This window comes from Euphorbia lathyris, chromosome 10 (assembly GCF_963576675.1).
Source record: "Euphorbia lathyris chromosome 10, ddEupLath1.1, whole genome shotgun sequence".
NCBI lineage: Eukaryota > Viridiplantae > Streptophyta > Magnoliopsida > Malpighiales > Euphorbiaceae > Euphorbia > Euphorbia lathyris.
Genome location: NC_088919.1, coordinates 1751059 through 1763737, shown reverse-complemented (window position 1 = coordinate 1763737; position 12679 = coordinate 1751059).

The following is a 12679-nucleotide window of genomic DNA, read 5'->3' as shown; positions in this document are numbered from 1 at the left end:
GTTGCTCATCTGTTCTGACATAGGCTGTAGAGATGATATTTTGTTCCAGTTTTTCACGGACAAAGTGACAATCGATTTCAATATGCTTGGTTCGTTCATGAAATGCTGGGTTAGAAGCAATATGAAGCGCCGCTTGGTTGTCACGCCATAGTTTTGCTGGAGTATTAACCTTGAATCCAAGTTCAGATAAAAGTTGGCGAATCCACATAATTTCACTAACTGATTGAGACATGGCTCGATATTCAGATTCGGCACTGGAGCGAGATACAACATGTTGCTTCTTACTTTTCCACGAAACCAAGTTTCCTCCAACGAAAACACAATAGCCTGTAGTGGATCTCCGATTTTCCTTGTCTCCTGCCCAATCTGCGTCACAAAAACATTCAATCTGTGTATGACCATGATTCGTGTAAAATATTCCTCGTCCAGGAGTTCCTTTCAAGTAACATAAGATCTGTTCTAGTGCAGTCTAGTGATCAATGGTGGGCGAAGACATAAACTGGCTAACAACACAGACAACATATGCTATATCAGGTCTGGTTAGTGTAAGGTAGTTCAGTTTTCCTGCCAACCTTCTATATCTACCAGGATCTTCAAACCTCTCTCCTTTTGATGTGGGGTGTGAATTCGGAGTCATAGGTGCACTGCAAGGCTTAGCTCTAGATTTTCCTGTTTCTGACAACAAATCAAGGACATATTTTCTTTGAGACAATAAGATTCCTTTCTTACTGCTTGAGACTTCAATTCCCAAGAAGTATTTTAGAGCTCCCAGATCCTTAGTATGAAATTGACCATGGAGAAAGGTTTTTAGAGATGAAATTCCTGCAATATCACTTCCTCTAATGACAATATCATCTACATAGACAACAAGGAGAATGATACCTGATGCCGTGTGTTTGTAGAAAACGGAGTGATCACACTTGCACTTTTTCATCCCAAACTTGTCGATTGCTTGACTAAACTTCCCAAACCATGCTCGAGGACTTTGTTTCAAGCCATATAGAGATTTACGAAGACGACATACCTTTCCATACTCCCCCTGAGCAACAAACCCTGGTCGTTGCTCCATATAGACTCCTTCTTGAAGGTCCCCATGTAAGAACGCATTTTTGATATCCAATTGATGTAAGGGTCAATGAGATAAAAAGCCGAATAGAGGCCATTTTAGCCACCGGAGAGAATGTATCAGAGTAATTGGTCCCATAGGTCTGAGCATACCCCTTGGCTACAAGACGCGCTTTCAAACGAGCCACTGATCCATCAGAATTCAGTTTAACAGCATACACCCATCGACAGCCAACCGACTTTGTGCCAGAAGGTAAATCTACCAGATCCCAAGTACCATTAGCATCTAAAGCATTCATTTCATCGATCATTGCACTGCGCCATCCAGAATGTGACAAGGCCTCCGAGACGGATTTAGGAACAAAAGTAGAGTTAAGGGTAGTAACAAGACAACGTGAAATGGGGGAGAGGTTAGTATAAGAGACAAAAGTGGAAAGAGGGTAGGTGCATGAATGTTTACCTTTTCATAGGGCAATAGGAAGATCAGGGTCATCGTGACTTGTGTTAGAAGGTGGATCTGATGGCGGAACAAATATTGGTACTGGATGAGAAGCAGGAGGATTCTGACGCCGAGAATATACCTGAATGATTGGCGGCTTAGGCGTGGTTGGGGGTGCAGAGGATGGAGCATGGTGGACTTGATAGACTAACACATTACTGTCGTCAGGAGTTGGAGGTAAATCAGAAGATGTGGGGAAGAATGGAAGGCGTTCCATAAATGTGACATCAGAAGATATGAGATATTTATTCAGAGATGGACAAAAACAACGATACCCTTTATGAAGAAGGGAGTAGCCAAGAAAGACACATTTTAGGGCTTTGGGGTCAAGTTTAGTGATTTGTGGTCGAACATCCCGAACATAGCAAGTGCTCCCAAAAATTCGTGGTGAGATAGGAAACAACGGTTTGGTAGGGAACAGAGTACCATAAGGAGTCTCACCGTGTAACACTGTGGACGGCATTCGATTGATAAGAAAACAGGCTGTCAAAACAGCATCATCCCAAAAGTGTTTAGGAACATGTGTTTGAAATAAAAGAGCTCGAGTTGTTTCAAGTAGATGACGATTTTTACCTTCAGCTACACCATTTTGAGATGGGGTATCAACACAGGAGGATTGGTGAAGAATACCGTTCTGGAGCATGAAAGTTTGAAATGGTCCAGAAAAGTATTCTTTAGCATTGTCACTTCTTAAGGTGTGAATTGAGAGATTAAATTGAGTTTTAATTTCAGCACAAAAAGCAGTAAAATGAGTAAATAATTCGGAACGATTTTTCATTAAATATAACCACGTAGTACATGAAAAATCATCTACAAAGGTAACAAAATACTTAAAACCCAATTTAGACACAACCGAACAGGGTCCCCAAACATCAGAATGAACTAGTTCAAAGGGAAAATTGCACCTCTTATTGACTCGCGGAGAGGAAGACACGCGATGGTGTTTAGCAAACTGACACGACTCGCAATTCAAAGTAGATAAATTTCGAAACTGAGGGCACAACTGCTTCAAAAGAGGAAGAGATGGGTGTCCTAACCGACAATGCTCATCAAACGGAGTGGATACTGTGGAGCAAGTAATAGGTTTTCTAATATGAGTATCCAACACATAGAGACCTCTAGATTCTCGTCCACTACCAATAATCTGCTTCGTCAGGAGATCCTGCAACACACAATGATCAGGAAAAAATGAGATAGAGCAATTTAGTGAACGAGTAAGTTGACTCACGGATATCAAGTTAAAATCAAAACCAGGGACATTAAGGACATAGGAAAGAGAAAGTGCAGGAGTGGGGTTAACAGTGCCAGAGCCAATGACCGATGAAGTTGTTCCATCAGCGAGGGTTACATGGGAAGGAAAATTAGGAGATGAAGACGAGAAAATTTTTGAGTTACCTGTCATATGGTCTGTTGCACCAGAATCAATGACCCATTTTGAGGAAGACGAAAGGAGGCATGTATTTGTGTTACCTGACTCGGGAAAAGAAGTGATAGGTGAAGGCGAACGTTGTGCAGCTAATGTTGCCTGGTAAGTGGCATACTCGGCTGCAGTAAGTATGTATGTTGGATCTGATGAGGAGGATGCAACATCAGTAGTGGCAACATGAGCAGACCGAGGCCTTAGAGGTTTGTTGTGTAGTTTCTGGCAGGTACGTTTGGTATGACCATGCTCATGACAATAAAATCACACAACAGAGCGGCTTCCCTCTCTAGAGTGTCGAGCGACTCGAGTGATACCCTTAGTCGGACCAGTAGAGAAGCGAGCAGGCTCATTCTTGTGACTGAGAAGAGCACTAGAGGCAGGAACAACAGGAGGAGCAGAGAGAACAAGTTCACTACGAAGAACCCGAGTAAGAGCCTCTTGTGAGTTAGGGATGTCAGCGCCAGAAAGAATTTGAGAAGTAACACCCTCATATTCGGAGCCAAGTCCACATAAAAATTTGAGAACAAACATTTGGTCTCGTTGAGTCTAGAGGACTTTGATATCAGTACTCAAGGTCACCAATTCTTTCAACTGTTCAAAAATTCTCATAAGTTGCATATAGTATTCTTGAATAGATTGACCCTGTCGCTCGGCAATGTAAAAGGACTTGTATATATCATAGATGCGTGAGATATTACCTCGACCAGAGTACAAAAATTGCAAGAAATCCATGGGTTCTTTGACATACTCACAATGTTGAACCATACCGACGATACTAGTATCAATTGAATTCTTAATCTGAATGAATAATCGAGCGTCATCCTCCAGCCAATCTTCGTCAGTTGTGTTTGGAGCATCAGATAAGTGACGACTTTTTCGAATACTGCGAAGATAAATTTTGACAGTTTTGGACCAATCAACGTAATTCAAGCCAGTCAATTTGTGGCCAGTGATTTTCTGAGACACCGGAATAATATTAGTAACAGTAGAATGATGAGTTTCGACTCTCTTTCCGTCTGCCATAACTACTCAATAAATGGAAATTGCACAATGTAAGAACTCCAAATAAGGAACACAGAACTGCGGAAGTTTAAGAGTTCCACCACACTTCACTTCACAAATTCAGGCAAAATAGATCACAACCCACTATATAGTACAATAGACAGACTAAAGAAAAATTTGAGCAGGAGGGCAGCAGCAAAAGGAGTAGCACACAAGAACCCTAACTAGGAAAAAATGCAGGAACCCAACAACTGACCGGATATTCTGAAAGTGGAGGACTGGGCGATGCCGGAAAAGGAAGTCTGACGATGAACGGCCGCCGGACGCGCCTTCACTCGCTGGCACGTGGGTGACCGTGTGAAACTGGTAGGCGGCACGCGCTGCAGGTATGGTGGCCGGAGTTGGACGAAACGGCCGGTCAGAGGATGGGTGGTCTGCTAGAGCCGGCGGTGAAGCAAGGAGATGAGCAGAATGAGACTCTTCCTCAACAGTCTATACGCTGGGATAGAGAAGACTCTAGAAAAAAAAATTTACCCAGAACCACTGCTCACAAGGGCAGCTCTGATACCATGTGATAAAGTAAATTTACTTCATATCTTTAACATAATATTACACATCTATATATACAAGAACTACAGTATGGGTGTAGATATGGAGACCCATAACTGTTTGTCAACTGCCTACCCTATCATGTACTATGTCAACTTGCTACCCTATCCTGTAACTGTCTATCTTATCTATAACAACGATGAATATGGGATATTATGATTGATTCAAAAGAGGTCATCTTCGCCTGAATACTCCGAATTAAGGAGCGTGAGGGGTGATGTAAAGGACAACTGTTTGTTATGTTGTTAATCACTTCCAAACTATCTAACTCCACGATAATCTTTCTCACATGCAGTTCCTATGCAATTTTCAAGCCGGTTAGAATTCCCCAAATATCTGCTTCAAAGACGTTGCCAACTCCGATATTATGAACAAATCCCCCAATCCAATTGCCATGGTTATCTCTAATTAAGCCCCCTAATGTAATTTTTCTCGAGCCTTCTCTTCTTGAACCATCTGTGTTCAATTTTACTAACCCTTGTAAAGGTTTTTGCCAAACCAGTAGCACATCTTGCTTCACCTGCCTATATTTATTCCCTATGCATAACTCCTAACTTTTCTTGTTCTCATCCACTCTCTGCATAATCAAATTCTTTTTATCCCTGGGAATATCATTGCCTGAATTAAAAATGGTTTTGTTCCTCCAGGACCAGATAAGATAGGAGGTAAACACAAAGATAATTCACCAATTGCTCATTCTAAGTATAGGATCTGTTGCAGAGATGCAGTTGGCAAACCAGCTGCTGTCATTCATGGAGAAAGAGTGTTTGTGATAGGCTGTTGAGATAAGATCCTTCCAAACTTCAGCACTGGTTTCACAATCTCGGAGAGCATAAACCAGTGATTTCTCAAACCCGCAGCAGCGAGTGTAGATTCCCGCTTCAATTAAGTGTCTCTGTTGCCTTTCCAAGTTGGTTAAGAGACGATTATGAAGACATAACCAGGCGAAAGTCTTGATACCTTGTGGAATCTTCGGCTTCCAAATGGTTTTAAATCTTCTTAACTTTTCCAACTCGTCTCCCCTGCTATTCAAGAGCTCGTAGGCTGCCTTACAAGAAAAGAGCCCAGACTTTGAATTTCTCCATCTAGGCATGTTTCTAATATCTGCCTCTCTTCGGGTGACGATGCATCTTAGACGAAGCAGAATGGTTTCTTCAAAATATTTCTCCAGGATTTCCCAGTTCCATTGACCATTATCAGAAAAGAGGTCTGCCACGCACCAATGTAAATCCTCTTCTGTTATTGGAATTAGGGCAACATCCTTCAATTTTAAATTATCGAGCCAAATATCTTGCCAAAATGAGATTGATTTTCCATCTCCTAAGCTCCAAGCTAGCCCGTTTGCAAACTCGTCAAAACTGAATTAATGCTTCTCCAAAGGTGTGACCGGTTTTTAGCTTTTTCATTCCTCCGAAAATTATATCTTTCTTGTACTTGGAGGCGAGGACACGAACCCACAGGGTTTGTGGCTCTTTCCAAATCCGCCATATAATCTTCATTAGTAGAACTTTGTTGTTTTCGTCCGCTCTATGCAGACCAGTTCCTCCTTTTTCTTTAGGTCTGCAAACTGTTTCGCACGACACCAGGTGCATTCGATTCTCTTGGTCATTGCTGCCCTAAATGAATCGCCTATTGATTTTATCCATTTTCTTTAGTACACCTGAAGGGAGTATATTTGTTTGCATTATGTGGTTGGGGCCAGCAGAGGTTACTGATTGAACAAGGGTAAATCTTCCAGCTAGAGATAAAGAGTTGGCTTTCCAGGAGCACAGTTTCGACTGCATTTTGGTAACAGTGTCAGCAAATGTTGCTAGCTTTACTCTATCGTGTAGCAAAGGAACTCCCAAATATTTTCCAAGGCATTTAATAATCGGGATATTGCACTCGAGGCTAGGTTGTTTGAAACATTCTTGGAGACACAAAGCTTAGATTTGTTGAGGTTGATTTTTTGACCTGACATCTCACAAAAAGCATTCATAATCTCCATAAAACTTCTGATCTGATTCATGTCAGCCTCTAAGAAAATCAGGATGTCATCTGCAAAAAAGAGGTGGCTAATGTTAGGGCCATCTCGTGCTAGCTTTATGGGCTTAATCCTCTTAGAATCAATCACATCTTTCAGAAGGTGGTCCAACTATGCCATACAGAGCACAAATATATAAGGGGAGATAGGGTCGCCTTGCCTAATGCCCTGGTAGTCATGAAGGAGTCTGAAGCCTCACCATTAACTAGCACCTGTAGAGAGCTAGTTTGAATACACTGATTGATGATAGATTGCCACTACACTGGTATACCTGTTCTGCTTAGGGTGTCAGCAATGAAGTTCTAATTTAGGCGGTCGTAGGCCTTTTCTAGGTCAAGTTTAATTGCAATAAGGCATTTTCTTCCCTTCTTAATCTGCATAGAGTGTATAACCTCCTGGGCAATAACAATGTTGTCAATAATTTGTCTCCATGGAACGAAGCTGCACTGCGTGGAGGAGATAATTTCTGGGAGAAGCTTCTGGAGCATGTTTGCAATAATTTTGGTAATCATCTTGTGGACCACATTACAGAGGCTAATCGGTCTAAAATGGAGGAAAGAGGTAGGGTTGGGAATTTTAGGAATAAGAACTAAGAGAGTCTGATTAACAGGGGTGACAGTATACTTACCTGAGAAGATGCCCAATGCAAAGTCATATAAGCTACCTTTTACTGTTTCCCAATGTGTTTGGTAAAAAAAGGCAGGTAAACCATCCTCTCTCGGAGCTTTGTTAGGACTCATTCTGAAGAGATCTTTCTAGTCTAGCCACACTTTCTTCATACCTTAAGGACAATGAACGTTAAACACCAGACAAGCGGTTGAGGAGGTTTCTTTTTCTAGAGTGAATGTTACCAAAGACCTTTTTATTCCATTATAGAGTGTTGACTTTGAAGTCTTTCGCTGCCACGCTAGGGTGAGTATCCTTATTCCAGGACTGGTGGACCACATTCTTGAATTCTGGGTGGAGATCCCATGACATCAAGTATCTGAAAGGTCTAAGCTCCCTCTTACCTACTAGCCCTTGAAGTTTGAAGAGAATCGGTGCATGATCTGAGTGTCTATAGGGGAGATTGATTACTGTCGCTTCTGGAAATCCCAATCGACTAGCATTATTCCCATACACTTTATCTAGTCGAACTGATAGCATACGACGCCTCCAAGTAAATCTAAACCCGGAGAAACCTAAGTCCATAACTCCGCATGTATCCATCATACTATTATGTTGAATACAACGTCTGGCATAGTGCTGGCTGCCTCCTTTTTGGTCCTCTAGCGATCCAATATCATTAAAATCCCCCATAAAGAACCAGGGGTCATTTATCCCCTTACCTAGATGAGTAAGGCTGTCCCACATAGCATTCCGTTATGTTTGGCACGGAGAAGCATAGACCGTTGAGAGAAGGCATATTAGTTTCCCATTCTGTTTGACTTTACAGTGGATGGATTGATGATGTAACTGAACAAATTCAATTTGGATGTGAGATTCCTTCCAGAAGAGCTAGATCCCCCCCAGACCGACCTACTGCCTCTGAACGAATACAACACCAGCCTCTAAATCTATCCACCACCTTCTGCACCACAGTACCACTCACTTTTGTTTCCAGTATAGCAAACACGACAGGCTTGTATAGCCTCAACATATAAGGTGAAGGCGAGTTGTCCTATTCGCCGCTCCTCTAACATTCCAAGAGAGAAATCCATTAAAGTAAAGCAACTAAGGTGAAATAGACAAACCAGACTAATCAGAATGAAATTGTAGCACCAGGTCTGATAGCTTGGGGGCCAATCTTTTGATTTTTCCACTTTTTATCAAGAGCTTCTTGTTTTGCTTTTGCCTTTATCACATCAGGACTGAGGTTAGAGGGTCTGGTGTTTTCTTTTCTATTTTGTTTGATCCTAGGTTCTCCTTAGGGGTTTTGACTGAGGTGGGGGGCACTTGTAGATGAATTCTCAGTGCCGATGGCAGTTCCTATATTAGTATCTTCATGTGTTGTCGAAGGATTTACTTGTTGATTGTCTTGTTGATTTGCTGCTTCTACTTTATGTAGGACATCAAACCGAGACCCACTCCCCTGTTGATTTTCTAGTAGGTCTATTCCTTTTGTGAGCTTCCCATGTGGCATGGTTGGTTTGTTAACAGTGATCTTCGCCTGGGTAGTGGGGTCTTCTACTCTTGTTCTTTTCAAATCTTGGTTTGAGGCCTTTTTGGTAGTCATTGGAGAAGTCCTGCTACTTCTTCTAGTCGGTCTTTTGGCTGTCATCCAGGGGCCATAGTCATAGACCACTTCATCCTTGATGATCCCATCTGTTATAGAGTTGTGCTTATCCACCGAGGAGTTTCCATTTTTTGCTTCAGTCTCAGTGACCAGAGAAGGGCAATGTTCCTGACTGTGCCCATAAATTCCACATTCATAGCAAATATTGTGTAACCCCTCATATTCTATGCGATGCAGTCGGTTTCTTAGCTTGTACTTAGATATAAACGGCTTGTCCAAATCAACCTCGACACAAACTCGGGCAAATTTGCCTCTTTTTGCCGAAATAGTCGGCTTGTCAACATGGTGTACTTCCCCCGCCATTAATCCTAGTTTGGTGAGGAACAAGTGGTTATAGTACTCAATTGGCAAACGAGGGAATCTAATCCAGGTTAGGATCTTATTAACCTTCTCGTCTAGAGGATCAAAGTTAGGTTTCCATGGCTGAATGGCCAGAACATGGTCTGCTATTAAGTAAGGGCCACCATTAATAGCCTTATCATAGTCTTTCGGATTAGAGAATTTCGCTATATAGAATCGTTAAAGAGATCAATTAAGTTCACTGTACCGTTTTTTTGCCAGAACCCCTGGATATTCTGCTGTAGAAATCTACATTTTCCCCACATTTTTATGGTATAATATCTAATTAAATCATTTTTATTATTTATTACGTTTTAAGTGAATATTAAGTGATGGATGAAATATTTAAAATGCAATGGTTTAAGAGTTTTAAGAGACCCAATTTTTTTTATTATACAATATTTAATTAAATTATTTTTATTATATTTATCATGTAAAAAATCAAGTTAAAAGTATTTTTACATTTCATTTTATAAAAACATTATTGTTATATGAAAATATTAATTTTTTTAATGAACAAGATCCAATTTTTTCATTTAACACATGGCTCAAAAAATGTTTAAGACAACCCTGGATCAGTATCAAATAAAATGGCGTTGAGTAAAACTAGATATCAATCTGAAAAAGTTGAAAAGCAAAGTAAAACAATAATATGAAATGAGAAGTCATTCCCTTTTTGGTATTAGTTACTAAAAAGAGGTTTGTGATAAAATTATAGGTTGCAACCATTTTAGAGGTTTTGACTATTCAAATACGTGATTGTAATGTTTAGTGAATAGAAGTTTAAAAGAGTTTTTTGGTCTCAAACCTCTAATTTAAAGAAGAAAAAAAAACTAGTTTTATTAGCTTTTTCAATTAGTTTATTCTTGCATCTATTTTGAAAGACATTTTTACCCCTTGATACGGTATCGTCTAATTGGACCGTAAGTCAAAAGATTTCAGCCTTATACCGTAGTCAACACTTGGGCTGATTCTCATTAGGGCCCGTGAACGAAGCTCGCTTCGTCTCGCTTCGGTCAAAGTTCTGACCTTCGGATGAACCAGTTGAATAACATCTCTTCGGGAGCTGCCTAGGGATGTCACGTGGACCAATAAGAATATTGGATCGCAAAGGCACGCTACCCAAGTTCACACATATTTTGGAGCGAAAATATAGCGTCTGTTTCTTTACAAAGCTATATGAAGTCTTACGTGAAAGCTCGATTGCTCGATTCGACTTTTGAAAGACGATGAGTCTTATCTTTGTTCGTGGTGAAAAGCTATTTTATTCAGAGGTCCACATTCACTGCACCAGTTGATACTTGTGTAAAATATTCTTAGTCAGAATCCTTCCCTGTGTGGTGTCGTTGGATCGACATGGAACACTCTGATGCCAAAATCAGTAGAGTATTTGAGAATAATAAGAATAATGACTAGAGCTCATTTTAGGGATTAGTAAGCATACCTAGAATATCTCGGAGATTGAGGTATTTATATAGATTTCTGCCACCTTTGAGCATTGATGATGCTAAACTTCAACAATCATGTCATTAATGCTTTTTAACGGCTATTGATTGCTCCTTAAGTTCATATGTTTCTGTCTTCAAGGGTATAACGGTAATGACCCTTAATTTCCCTTGAGACCGTTCAGTAGGGATGTGAGGACGAATGTATGTTGGAGGAAAATGGATGGCGGGTCTTACCCATTCAACTCCTTATGGCGTATGTCTCTCAAATGACATGTTCTACCTCATGCCACGTGGCGTGGTTTAACGCTGGAGAGTTCTTCCTTCTTCTTATTAGTACGCTTTTGCTCTAGGGATATTATGCGGATGTTATCGGTTATGATTATAATGTTATTAATTTTACATGTGATAGATTCGAGTTGGGTGGTTGATAATGGTGATGTATATCATGTTACATCATTAGAATGGAGTTGAGTTTTCATCAATGTTCTAAAAACCGGATCAGACCGGCCGGTTGAACCGGTTCAACCGTGAACCGGCCATGCATCCGGTCTGGTTACACATATATGGGGTCAAAGCTATTGACTCGGTGTAACTCGGGATCAACCGGTGAACCGGTATCAAACCGGCGACTCGGTATGACCCCGGTTTTCTGAAGAAAAAGTAAAATAAAATAGAAATTTGTAGATTCAAAGTTGAGAAAGATGTTGAGGATGATCTTCTTGAGAAACAAAAGAGGGAAGAAGATGGAACATAATGAACAGTGCCTAGAGAACTAAAATCAGAAGAGTTTTCATTTGAATGGAGTTGCAGGCGGCGTGCGGCGTGTTAAGAAGATACCCTATTCTTTGGAATTAGAGATTTATATACTCCTAATTCCATTTCATCTCAGCCACTCATCATGATTTTGATGAGTGGATGAGAATAAATCTTATCATACGATGTCAGTGTTAATAAAAGTAAAAAAGTGACTGTTTTATTTTCTTCTTACTATTATATATAAAGTAAATAAATCAAGATTTAAAAAGACTTTTTAGTGGAGAACAACAGGAGTTTATATACTCCACTTCAATTAATCCATTTTTTTTGTAAGGTCCAATTAATTACTCATGCTCAGCAAATTTTCTTTTTTAAAAAATACTGACACATTTTCTAATTCACTATTCTAGCTAAATTCATTCACTGTAATTTAATATTTTGGTTTGCAGTTATTCATTTTGCAAGCCTTTAGTTATTATTTTTCATCTATTAATTTCACAAAAAATATAAATAAAAATATTCTATATAGTTTTATTTATCATACATTTATTTTATTATATATATTACTAATTATATATATATAATATCATCCGGTTCAACCAATCCGAGTCAACCGGTTGAACCCATTAACCTCTAAACCCTTTGTCACACCGGTTTGATAGCCGATCCGGTTTTTAAAACATTAGTTTTCATAATGTAAAACACATAAGCTATAGAATATCTCTACTTCCAACTGCATGTAGCAACAATAACATAGGCTAATTACTCAAGCCGAATATAAATAAATAAATATAAATAAATAAAAGGGTAAAGAGCTCAACTACATTTTTTTTTCATTAATAACATAGGCTAATTACTCGAACCTTTGACCGTTTGGTACAAAATACTTGTATATTATATTATGAAACCGTTTGAATTAAAAGGTCAAACTAATAGTTAAAACCCATCATATATCTTAGGGTAAATTCTAAAAACAACCCCTGTGGTTTGTTTTTACAAAAAAAATGAGCGTGTTATACGCTGTTACCCGAAAAAACGGAAAATGGCTTAACACCGTTAGTTTGGATGACGTGGCAAGGGGTAAAATGGGAAAAACCAATTCTTCTTCTTCCTCCTCTCCTCTCTTCTTCTTCTTTTTTTCTTCTTCTATTTTTTTTTAATTCTGAAATTTCCAGAATTCTATCTGGAAATTTCAGAACGTCTGAAATCCAGACGTTCATCACGTCTGGGAACGTCTTGA